The following is a 13,230-nucleotide window of genomic DNA, read 5'->3' on the forward strand; positions in this document are numbered from 1 at the left end:
GGAATGTGAATAAATACAATTATTTCTTATTTTCCAACACTGAGTAGCTGAGTGCTTTAGAAGAGGGGAGAAAAAAAGAATTATCTGTGCTTTCTGTAAGAGGAGAGCTTTACAGTACAGTCAATAACTCGAGTTGGTAATGACATGTTCATAATGATGACAATTACAGTCCCTGCTGCCTTTGTTTTTGATTTAATATAAAATTTGGGATGGACTTTTTGACATTACTTCCACTACTTGTTCAGCCTGGAGAAGAGAAGGCTGTGAGGAAGCCTCATTGCAGCCTTCCAGAATTTAAAAGGAGATTATAAACAGGAGGAGAATAATTGACTTGTTTCTTGGATAGGTAGTGATAGGACAAGGGGGAATGGTTTTAAACTCAGGGAGGGAAGGTTTAGACTGGATGTCAGGGGGAAGTTCTTTACAGAGAGGGTGCTGGAACAGGCTGCTCAGAGAGGCTGTGGATGTTCCATCCCTGGAGGTGTTCAAGATGAGTTTGGATGGAGCCCTGGGCAGCCTGGTCTAGTACCAGATCTGGAGGTTGGTGGCTCAGGGGTGTTGAAAACTGATGATCCTTGAGGTCCTTTCCAATCCAAGCCATTCTATGCTTACGTGTTTTTTGTCACAGAGTTGATGACAGTTTCGGTGTCCTGACTTTCCTGAGCCACAGAGTGGGAATGTCTCATAACACCTGTGTAAAACCCAACCTTCATCAGCTAATAGATTGTGGGCAGATAAAATACACCAAATTAATAGAAATGGGGGGAAATCGGAAGAAAAAAAAAGTCTTTTTGAAACTCAGATAATGAAAAATAATAGCATCACATGGTTCAGGTGCTGCTCTGCCTTGGCTAACAAGGAATGTGCCACAATACTTAAGCACAGACTGATACAACACAAAGGGTTCACTTGTATATCTTTTCCTGTACCTGCTCTTGCCCTCTTCTTATCCTTTCTTTTTGCTTCCCCTCTGTCTCTTCCAGTCTCTCTGAAACACAAATAAATTTTATTCTTCTGCTCCTCCAATTGGGCTCAGCCATTCCTTTTCTCCCTCTATTTCACTCTGTGTTATAGATGATCTTTGTCGTAAAAGCAGTGCAAACAGCATCTCCCAGTGCCATCCCCATTCCGTGTTGCTTGTCCTAATGCATGCCTCGTGAGATGGAAACTGTGTTCCTCACGATAGGTGTGATGCTGAATGTGCTACACCAATAATGCTGGAACCAGGGGGCAATAGCAATGGACAGCTTAGGGGCTCTCTCTGGGTCTGATCCTGCACAATTCCCTCCAGAAGTCAGTATTTCTGTGCACCCAATGCTGCCAGGGCCACATCCTTAAATTCCTCAGCTCCCTGCTGGAGTATTAGTGGAATCAGAGGGGAGAATTCACCCACATCTCAAGGCAGGCTCAATTCGTCTCTACCTTATCCTGGCTTGTGATCACCAAGAGCACATTAGCAGACCTATGCCGCTAACTGCTTCCTGCTGCTGTTTGGTGTTCTGTAGTTAGCACGGCTGACAGTCAAGCTGTAAATCTTGCTCGGTATTCTGTAACAGAGGAAAAAACAGAATGATTTGTGTTGACTTTGGGACATCGTGCATCATTATTGATCGGAGGGAGGCAGTGAGAAAAGCATGCCGTCTATCTGTTGCTCGCTGCTCGTCCCGGAAGGTGGTGGTAGCTGGTAGTCAGTAGAGGGCAATAGAGAAATACGGTTCGTGGTACCTAAAGGATTTGAAACAGTGATTATGTGTTTACCAAAAAAAAAAAAAAAAAAAAAAAAAAAAAAAAAAAAGGAAGAAAAAAAAAAAAAAAAAAAAGAAAAAAGAAAAAGAAGAAGAGCCGGGAGGATAGGTTGTTCAGTTTACTACTGGAGACCTGACTGTGACAGAGCGTCGGGAAAGCATTTTTAAGGGAGGAAGGAATTGCTACGGCAGCATCTCCGAGTCTCTCCTTTTTCTCCTCAGAGTTACATAGGATAACTTGGCCAGAACTTACTGATGACTGCACGGTCAGCGGAGCTGGGAATGGGAAATGCAGGAAGGCACTCTTTGGCAGGAGCAGAAGAGGAGGCATTTCAAAGATCCTGCAGGTGACCGAGGTGAGCAAACTAACAGCTTCTCTTTGAGTGAGACCATAGGTGTTCAATCAGCCGTGTAAAGTCATGAGCAAACGGAGCAACTGACATTATGAGAGAATTTTGTTTTTTATGGCACGCTGGTATAAGACTTGTTTTATCTTGGAAAAAAAGCAGACAGTGATGCTTCGGGGATAAGCACTTGTGAGCATATGTTATTTTGCTTAAACCGGTGGCTTGTTCTGTGTGCAACATTTTTTATTAGCACTGTTTGAAACACGGTTATCATTTTACAGTGTTTGTGGACTATACTTCCTAGATTCTAGCTTGCAGGGAAATACATAAAGGATAATATGAGACTATTTTTGCTCCTTTTAGAGGGGATTTTTAATAAGCTTTTGGAAGAATGTGACTTGGAGATTTAGAGAAATTTATTAAGAGATTTTGAATGCGTGGTGAGAATGCTCTCAGATTTTCCAAAGGCTATATTGTCAGAAGGATAGTGAGAAGTGATAGCAAAGACTATAGCAGTAACAAAAAGAGTTAATCCACAGAAATAAGCAGGCTAATGGAAGGTCTGGGAGGCAGGGAAAAAAAAAAAAAACCAACAACAAATGACTAAGTTAAGAATTAAGCATACGAAATACTTTTCTGTTGCCAAGATCTCAGCTGGTGTCACCATAACACTTGGAAATTATCCTCAGGATGCTAGGAGCCATTAAAGCAGTACAGATTATCGGAGGATAAACTTCCACTTCAGCTGCCACTGGTACCAGAAGTGACCAATAAGAAACATGTGAAAAATGAAAGATGAAGAATTGGAGCATTGACATTCTGGGGATATCACAGAGCAAGTGCAAGGGTATGTAGAGGTCAGTCAGACAGTACCTATCTGAAATAAGGCAGGATGATAAATAAAAGAGGTAAATCATATTCTAAAAAACATACTATGAGCTTCGGAAAGCTAATTAAGGGAAATACTATCTTCTGTTCTTCCTGAACCAGAATTTATTTTGTAAGTGTCATGATAGGTAAGGAAATGACACAGTGATTTGTCTGTGTTTTGTGTGTCAAAACATGTAAAAGATTAACATGTTGATTGTTTGTTTATTCATTGTTTAGAATGCAGCTTCCTTAGAGCATGTGCCTGAGGCAAGGGAAAGATAACATATATAGAACTTGTCACTATTTTCTGTGGGTTGGCAACATCCATCTGACAGGGGAGGGACTCAATGAATATCATAATCCCCTCTGTTTTGAAACCTACAAGTTCAATCTCCATTTTTTTTCTTTTTCTATTCCATTTCCAGTGCTCTAGATTTTCTTGTGAACCTACATATATGTTCTCTGGAGAGATAATAGAAATTAGCAATGGTCTTGAGCAAAAACCCCAGAGAGAAGTATAACTGCAGTTTGAGGAAATCCATATTTGTGTACCAACCTCTCTTTAAAGCAGTCTGTGGTGGGAGTGATTAGTTCCTGACCTAAAATGACAAGCTCTGGGACATTCTCTTACAGCTGATAACTATTTTCAGCATAATTAACACAGTTACTTGGTGGCGGTTGCTGAAGAGTTTTCTCTTGGGTTGTTGCATAACAGGTGTGACCAAAGGAATTCTTATAGTGGGGAGCCACACGGATTGGTGGCTAGGACTGAAAAAATGGAAGATGATAGTGATTTTTTTGTGTGACTCTGTGGTATGTGTGAGGCCTTTTTCAGATCAGCTTATGAAGTGGTAGAGAGGGTGCCATGCTCACACTAAGGACCAGGCTTTGAATGGCAGGCTGCAGATGTGCAAGGAGCCTTGCTGTGTGGAAGTCATGGGACAGGCCATGATCTGGATGCAGTGTCTTTGATGATGTAAAAAAAGTAAACAGATGCACCTTTGCCAGTCCTGTGTGAGACTTCTTGTTACCTTGAGGGATAAGAAATTATTTCTTTATCTTCATTTACAAAATAGTCGTCTAAAAGGGTTGACATTTCAAGCAGAAGTTCCACTTGCAAGAAAAGGTGTTGCTAATATGTTAATTATCATGTTAGCCTGCTTGCTTACTGAGACATGAAATGGTCCCTACTGTTAGGAACATCACTGCACACAAGAGTTTGTCCCAAGCTCTCCAGGTCATTTACTGCTGTGCTGCAGAACAACCCAGGGCTGCTACTTCAGCCTTTTGCCAAAATTGGAACGCTTTGTTTTCTGATGAGTCATCTGAGTTTCACTCAGATCCTGTAAGATTCCACCACCCTGTTCTTCCTTGCTGTGCAGTCCAGTCCCTTCCCTAGAGGCCTGCTTTCCTGGCCAAGAGATTGATGGCACTCTCTCCAGCAACTGTTGGCTCCCTTCCTTAATTAATCGTGAGGGGACTGCTCATGAAAGATACGGGGCATTTCCTCTCTCACTGGAGTAGGGCATGCAGCATTCCTGGCCTGCAGTATGGCAGAGCAGTGCTGGCAACTGAGCTGGAGTTTGCTACACACTGTGCTAAATGCTACCTGCTTTGAGTCAGATGGGGAATTAGGTCAACCAAAAGGAGCAGATGTAGGCGTTTTCCAAATTGGCTGTGTTTACTGATGAACAACACAGAAGAACTATCTGTTTCAGGAGAAAAGTCTTCCTATCTTGTGGTTGTTCGTTTTGTTTTTTTTTTTTCTTCTGGTGCAGGATGGGAAGAAGGGAAGTCTTCATTTTTATTTTTTTTATTTCACTTTGTTTCCTTTTTATTGTGAGTCACTTGTTCTAAGGTGGTACAAGTCTGAGCAGGAGGCTGATCCGACAGCCTCTAGATGTTTCCATCCTTAACCTGTAATTTTCAACACTCATGCTGTAATTTCTGACTCTTCCCGACTACACATTGCCAAGGAGAGAAAAAAAAAAGAAAAGGTATTTTATGTTGGTTTTTTTTCCTGAGTAATATTTTATTTATTTAAAAGTGAACATGAGATAACAAAAAACAGGTACTTCAAATAGATAGCTGTGCCATATAATAGCTATGTATAGCAGTCAGGTCTAGGTGTTTGTATGTTTTTTTAGAAAACTCTCAGGTTCAGGGTGATTAACAGAAATGTTGTTATGCAGAAATTTAGCCAGCTGAGGGATAAACAGTTAGAAGGCTATGTTCCCTGCTGCAATAGAAAAATGGCTTCTCACGCCTATTTATAGCATTCAAAGTTGGTTTAATATCTGAGAAGCTGCCATTGGTGCTTGCTCTTCCAGTTTTATTCTTGGAGAGTCGGATAGCAAAAAAGGATGGAATATTTACTGCTAGAGTATGTGGAGTGTTCTGAACTTGAAAGATTCCTAGCAGTTTTCATGTAATCAGTTTCGACTGAGTTCATTCAAATTTAAACTGTTTGCCCAGCTGACATCCTTGATTCATCATCCTAGCTGAGACGAGATCTTCAAGTTATTTACAAAATCTAAACAAACCTATCTGCCATTAGCTTCAATCATAAAGGTGATAAATATGCAGAAAACTTAAATCTTTAGAGATGACAAAGATGGATATAGTTTAGACACAAGGGAGGTAACAGAGAATACTGAACTGATGCTTTGAGTGAACTTTAAACCAGAGTTTCACAGCCAAATGCGAGTGGGTGATGCATTGCTCCTTATTTCCTTCAAAGCTGCTGCTGAGGCGCAGTGGTAGCACAGCATATTTTATCTGCACTGGAAAGGCAGCACATGGGTCTTCATTGCTATTAATGTGGCACCACCAATAAACTTATTTCTCTCTTAAAGGAAAAACTAAAATGAGAAGGAGAACTTCATGAGCCTGAAGAATCTAAAGAGGAAGAACTCCACATGATAGTAATTCAATCATTCTCTGCAATATTATTGTCCTGACTGCTGACAGAATATGTCTTCAGTGAGGCCTGTAACACAGCCGTATAGTTCTCAAGTATGGAAAGGAGCTCACCTTTCTAAAGTTGCCTGCATGCAGTGCCCTCATCCTTACTGTGTTCCTTCAAAGTTTGTGCTGAAAACAAAAAAGCAAGGGATAGATGGTGCAATTTCGTCCACAGCTCCAGAGCCCTCTGCTTCACCATCCCAAGTCAGAAGTAGTCCTATGCGCACACATTAATCAAAAACTGCCATCAGAGTTGTCATTAACACATGGGAAGGGGCTGATTCAATCTCAATCTTCTTCAGAAGGCTCACAGCCGTATGTTTTTTTTATGTTCTTTTCATTATTATTAGATAAGGCTAAGAGCAGTATTCATGCATGGTCTGCATCAGACTCCTGAAAAGTCCTTTTTGCCCACTGTGAGGAAAGGATCAATTTTCCTTCTTTTGAAAAGTCATTTTAAAGTGACCTGCCTGATGGTGTGGTAGGAATAGCCGGCTTTGATAAACGTACTTAGTTTGTGCAAATGAAAATTATTTTTTCCTTACTATGTCCTTAAGCAATGTCTTTTCTGATGAAAATGTTTGTTTTATTGGTCCCACTCTTCCTCCTAAGCTAGTCTGATAGTTCTGCATCCCTTAGAACTGGTTAGAAAAATAAAGCTGCTTATCATAAGAGAATAAGTAAAAGAAAGCACAGTGGAAAGCCTAAAGGAATAAAGGTCCAGATAGAGATATACTCACAGGCCATTTGTCAGAGTGCCTGGTGGCTCTCTGCTGCTCTTCCGTTTGCTCTGCTTGTTAATCATTTGCTTGAGTGCCCAGGTACCATGGTGAGGGACACAACACCAGTGCCACAGACTCAGCATGCAGCATATTCATTAAAACATTATTTTTGAAAGGAAACCCAAAATAAACACACCTTATGAAAATCCTTAGCATAGCAAACTTTGCAGTTTACTCTCCTCTCTAACAATACAGATTAACATCTTAGCATATAGGCTTCTTGCTCCCATTTCATGTTTTTTTTCCTTATGTTTGATATTCACAGCTTTCCCATAAAAATTTAAATAGTCTGAAAGGCTTCAAACTTCTTCCGTATGTCAAGTATAGTACTTCTGTGCACTGGCCTTTCTGTGTAGCTATTGTGATATTTGTCCCATTGCCATCAGTATTCAAACCAGAGAAAGAGCCTTGGAATAAGGGCTGCAAACATCTTTGGTGTATTAAACACCAAGAGTTAGCTAGTGAGACCTATGTGAAACAAGGGGTATAAAGTGCCTACTTTGAAAGTCCTGGCTAGCAACTAAGTAAAATGAATGATGGAATGCCAACTGACCAACTCTTCCTCCTTCTCCAAATATGAAGCCTTCTGCCTGAAGAGCTCCTATGAAGCATTTCTTCTTTAGTGTCACGTTTTCAGGTCTAATCCTCACACAGACCTCAGTTGCTGCTGTTTCTTTTTATAGAGCCATGCTCTATAGACCATAAAGGGTCTGTTTGAATATTTATGGTAGCCACCACTGGAAAGTTAGTACTAAGCAATGGTTTCCTACAGAGGATGTTATGCATTAGCATCCCTCCAAGATAAGTGAATAAAATATAAAAACAAATTTACATCTTTATCATGATTACCTTATGAGTTTTCTCTTGCTTCTGGTATTTTGCTCACTTGCTTCACTTTTCTCTGAATGCTGTGTGTGGAGCAGGTTGAACTGGCAGTATGTGAGCCTCCAGCATGTAATGTGCCCAGGAGACAGGCTGAGCAATAGAGGAAGGAACCAGAGATACACGTAAGGTATGCATCGACTGGAGCTCAGTAATTGTTCCTCAGACTCCATGATCATAAAAGCTAGCTTTAATTTTTGTTGCAACTCTCAGGAAATGGGAAGGACATCCTTTCTCTTCTATATTTCCCTTACATGATAAAAAAGTGCCAAACATTTTGTTCAGGCCTATCTTACCATCTGCTCTGTCAGCAATTAGCTCACCAATTGGTGTGGGCCAAGTTCCATTAATATCTAGCAAAAGCACACAGAAAAGCTCAAAACTCAGACAGTAAGGCAGAGATGTTGGTTCTGTTTGTGTGCCTGACATGGGGTAGGAAGAGCCTGTGATGCACCGTTTGCGTACAGTTGGAGACATAAACAGTTTGCCATTGGAGTCAACCATCTTAGAGATACCAACACCAAAAGAGTACAGTAATGACAATCCTCATATCTCCATCCTTCTGCTGTATAAAAATTTTCACGTTGGCACAACACTTCAACTTTCTATGGATTCACAGATCCTTAGAAACCCTACAGGTGCAGGGACTCTGCTCTGGTCTAGCATTTTACTGGAGAGAAAAAATAGCCCTTGAGTAAAGCAGAGGATAATCATTGCTTGCATTCTGTGTTTCTGCAGGCTCCAGGAGGCTGAAGGTAGAATCACTCCCCTCTCCTAGTAGAAAATTGGGCCTGACTGCACAGGAAGGCACCAAACAAGTTGCATGCTAATACTGTAGGGTATCAAAGTAATAACACCTTAACAATTCTGGTGCTTGTAGTATGATAGCAAAACTGAGCTTTGGCATCAGAATCTGAGAACTGAGCTTTGGAATCAGAGCACTGCTATTCTGCTATTGCTATGACAAATGTCTACAGTGCAGTTATCCTAAAAAAGGCTTTTGTTGCTGTGATGTTGCCAGCCATACAGGCACTCCTTCCTGCCACCCACATCTTTTTCATGATTCTGATGTAATTTTTTGGTGTTTCTTTGCATCAAATCTGAGGGGTATTCAGTATGCTCACAGGTACAGTTCAATTAATTCCCTCATCCTTTCCTTCTGGAAGGTGTTCCATTTTTGAGAACCACTTTAGGAACCCCTGCAAGTTGAGCCTGGATAAAGGTGTCTCTTCCTGCCAGCAGATTTGTGTGCTCATATTTTCCATGGCCTATTATCAGGAACTTGGCAGGCCTTTGCAATCTTTCCTAGGTATACAGTTCTCAGTTAATCACCATTATTTTGTGGGCTGAAGAGAAAATAAACCTGAACTGAGAATGCTGAGCTGAACTCAAATCCAGTCTTCTCCAAGCCCAGAACTGGGAGTTTTAATTTGGCCCTTAATGGGCTTTGATCCAGTTACAGAATTAGGTTTTGAGCCAGAAGGACATCTAAGTTCTGTGACATTCATATAAATATGCCAGCTTAGTGCTCATCATGTGTTTACAGCCTGCTATTTTTTTCTAACTAGTGGCATTTTCCTTTTTAGCTACAGTGAGAGAAGCCATATTTTTTTACTATTGATGTCACTTTGATTCCATATGATGGTGACAAAATCTGAAGATGTAAAAGCACAGTAAACACTCAGATACAACTATCCAATGTGATCAATAGAGAAAGCGTTTGTATCAGTTCAAACATTTGTTATTCACTTTTCCATCCTCAAACAGTAGTTTCAGCTTAAGACAGTAGTCCCAAATCAAACTGAGTTTAAGTTTTCCAAATGCCTTGTTAACAGGCATTGATACACCTGCAATTAAGTGCAAATAAGGAAAGGAAAACAATAACCTGGGCTAGAGCTGAAAGAGTCAATAAAGAACTAAGAAAAAGCTGCTGAAGTTGCATTTAGTTTTCCAGTTTCTTTTCTGTTTGCCAGTTCTCTACATAAGTGCAAAAACAAAAAACAAACAAACAAACAAAAAAAACCTTATAAAAATAAAAGCGTATTCTAAAGATCAATAGAAGGATTAGAGCATGTAATACTAACTTTGGAAAACTGCAACTCTGACATAATCTTTAACCACATCATTTGTGGTTAAGAGAAAACTCCATTATTTTTGTGGATTGCTGGAAAGATAGATGTGATTCTCACTTGATTCTTTCTCATCCTGACAGGTTGACTTGGAAATTTTTAGTTTCAAAGAATGTAAATATGTCTGAGTGAGTTCATATGGAGCAGATGGGTTTTCAGGAAAACACATCCAATTTGATAGACTTCCAGAAAAAGAAACTCACAAAACTGGCAAAACTGACAAAGTGCCTTTGTTGTGAATGTTTGCTGGTCCCACTGAAGTTGATGCTACTTTGGGAACTGACTTCAGTTGAGATCAAGGTTTTGGTTATAGGCTTGTGTGAGTGTTGCAAATGAAGGTACTGAGCATTAAAGCTGTGTCAGCTTCTCAGCAATGAACTGATGTTCTTTTTGGCTTAAGTTCAACGTTCTTTGAATGAGGAGCTTTGATTTACATTAAGTGTTTCTCAGCTATCCTTGTGGGGATATGAAGCTGCTGTCTTGTTACTGTTTGTGAAGCCACCAAAGAAATAAGCAAAAAGGAAAGAAAAAAAAAAAAAGAAAAGAAGAGAAAAAAATAACCAACCAATCAAACAAGCCAGAAAACACAGGTGTAAGTCTGGTGGCTGCTGTTGAATGTGCTTGTCCTTCCCCTGTGCAGCTGCAAAACTGTCAGCTTTCCAGGTGAGTCACCTTTATAGCTCTCTTTCAGACTGTTACCAATCTTGCTTCACATATCGGCCAACAACTGTGTCCTAAACTGTGCTTACACCTGTTTCCTCTTCCTTGGGAATAAACAGTTATGTCTGAAAAGGGAATTGACAAAAGCCAAAGATCCACGCCCAACCTAGCCCAGTGATATGAATGAAATCACATTTTCTTGATGCTTGTAGAATGAAAGTGGCAGCTGTTACCATGGAAATCGTCAATTTCTGAAAGAAGTTTTGAGGAGGCAGAATAACACCACTAATCTAAGAGTCTGCAGTCAAGACAAAAGGTTAAAGTTGGAGATGCACTAATTAGGAGATAGCTGTGTCCTTGTTAATGTGAGGATGGGTACCAAGGAATTCTGTTTGGTAAAATGCTGTTGCCTGGCCTAATCACTGGAACCTATTGTTTTGGATACAGAACACTGATTAGATTAATCCCCAGTATAAATCTGCTAATTTGTGTTAAAATAGGTATACATTTAATGGATTAAAATAGGTACTCTATGCTGGGAAGGTTCTTTTAAACACTTGGTTAAAAAAACAAACAACTTTTTAAGGGTTAAGTGTTCTCATCCCCTTTTTAGATACATTTTCCTAGGCTTTGTTCTATATTTTGCAAGCAATTATGTCTTCTCTGTCCTTTTCTCTGTCCTCAACACATTTTCTGAGGTGCTGAAATTACTATGGTTCTTCAGATTTCTCCTTAAATGTGCTAAAATTGTTATCAGCAAACAGAGAGAAGGCTTTGTTATTTCCGCTGCGCTTCCTCTGTTGATTGACTGTGCCATGACAAAGTGAATAATATAGCAAAATCATCATCAACAAACAGGAATTTTTTGAGCTAGATTCTCTCTGTTCTTACCAAGAACCAAATATTCCCTGTCTTCAGAATGGCTGCATTTCTCCATAAGAGCTAGAAGTATGGCAACATACTACTTTTAATTTTCTCTGCTTTAGAGCACTGAAATGCCATCTGAGGAACTGTTAAAGCATCTAATAAAAAATTTAAAATAATTCCACAATTTGCCCTGGATTATTTCACAAAAGGCTTAATTATTCTTCATTAAAACTCCTGTTGATTAAATTTGTGTGAGCTCTAGCTACTCAAATAGTCTTGGGCCCAGCGTTCTTCTATTTATTTATTTTCACTTACAACTAGCCTGTATTATTGCAAAAGCCTTTATCTGTGTAATTAGTTTTACATGGATTTCTTAATGAAGACAGTATGTGAAAATGGAATATAGTAAATGTTGTTAGATATGTCAAAATGACATCAGCAGCACCTCAAGGCAGTAAACATATTGCCATGACATTATCTTTGGAAGAGCTAAGGGACATTCTGTGACTTGTGGATACAGACAATGCATCTAGACAGTTATAAAGGGTGTCATAGTCATAACATGTGGTATTTCCAACTAAATATCAAGCTCCAGATTGAAGGCTGTAGTTTTGCTCTAACTCTTCAAGCTTGAAGACTGCTGGAGAAACTCACAGCCATATTGCCAGGCACCTTCTTTACGGCCTAAATGAATTTATGCTTGTATAGTGCTATTTTTCTTTCCCATGCTATCTCTACTCTTTATATTGAATTGCATTTTTCCCAGCTGTATTTATCCTCCTCAAACCATTTCTGGGCAGTAATTACTTCCTTTGCATTTGTATCGCTGGACAACTATAGACTAAGAAACTTGGCTCTGTTAGCAACTTTGGATGGAGTATCACCATTCAGTCACTCATTTTAGAAGCTCTTCTCTGCATTGTTCTCCATCTGAGATCATCTTTCTTGAATGTGTGTAGGATGCCAGGTGTGGTATAACCACACTTCGGACATTATCAGTAATGTCTCCTAGGTTCTATTGGAAGTCTCCCTCCTCATGCCTAAAAGTCCCACTTGCCTTTGTCACAAGAGCATCATGTTACCCATTTAATCATCCTCATTTAGTTCTGCCTGGTCATCTCCTCACTTGCAATTGAACTTTCTGCACACAGCTCTCCTGATTGATTGCCCCATTTCTATGGCTGTCTTCTTCAAGTTGTTTTATTTGTGTAGTGTCACTACTCTCCTGCACTGAAAGTACAAGAGTACCCAGGCAGAAGAGCTCCTGGATCTCAAAGATTGACATCTGTGAAAGGACAGCAGAGAAGCCCTGGGATGAATCCTGAAGATCCTCACTGCCAGACCTTCATGTATTTTGTTTGATGTATCCCTTTTTTAATAGCACTTACTTGTTATTTCTTCTCTTTTAGCTGTTTTATAATCACTGAGTAAGTCTCTTCCTTATTCTTTAGATTCTTTAGTAGTGTCTAACTGTGTCAGATCTAATGGATGACAGCCCTGCCCACTACAAAGGAGATGAATCTGGAGGACTGTTAAGGTTCCCTGCAAGCCATTCTATGATTCTCTGAAAATGTGTTTTAAGCCTTGCATACTGCTGAGGTCAAATGTAATAACTTGTTGTTTCTATCTGCTGCCTTCTCTTATTTTTCTTGCAATTTCTCTTTTAATGTAAAGAAACTATATTTAGTGTTTTTCAGTTTCACTCCCAATGTGATGATGCCATTAAAGATATATGCCACTGGATCAGCACTACCTGTGTCAGAATTTTTTAGAACTCATGGAGAATGATCATAGAATCACAGAATGGCTTGTGTTGAAAGGGACATCAAGGATCATGAAGCTCCAGGCCCCCTGCTGCAGGCAGGGCTGCCAACCTCCTCATTTAATACTAGAACAGGCTACCCAGGGCCCCATCCAACCTGGCCTTGAACATTTTCAGGGATGGGGCATCCACAGCCTTTCTGGGCAGAAGTTTAACCACACT

The sequence above is a fragment of the Tympanuchus pallidicinctus genome, unplaced genomic scaffold, assembly GCF_026119805.1.
Source record: "Tympanuchus pallidicinctus isolate F22 unplaced genomic scaffold, pur_lepc_1.0 scaffold5, whole genome shotgun sequence".
Lineage (NCBI taxonomy): Eukaryota > Metazoa > Chordata > Aves > Galliformes > Phasianidae > Tympanuchus > Tympanuchus pallidicinctus.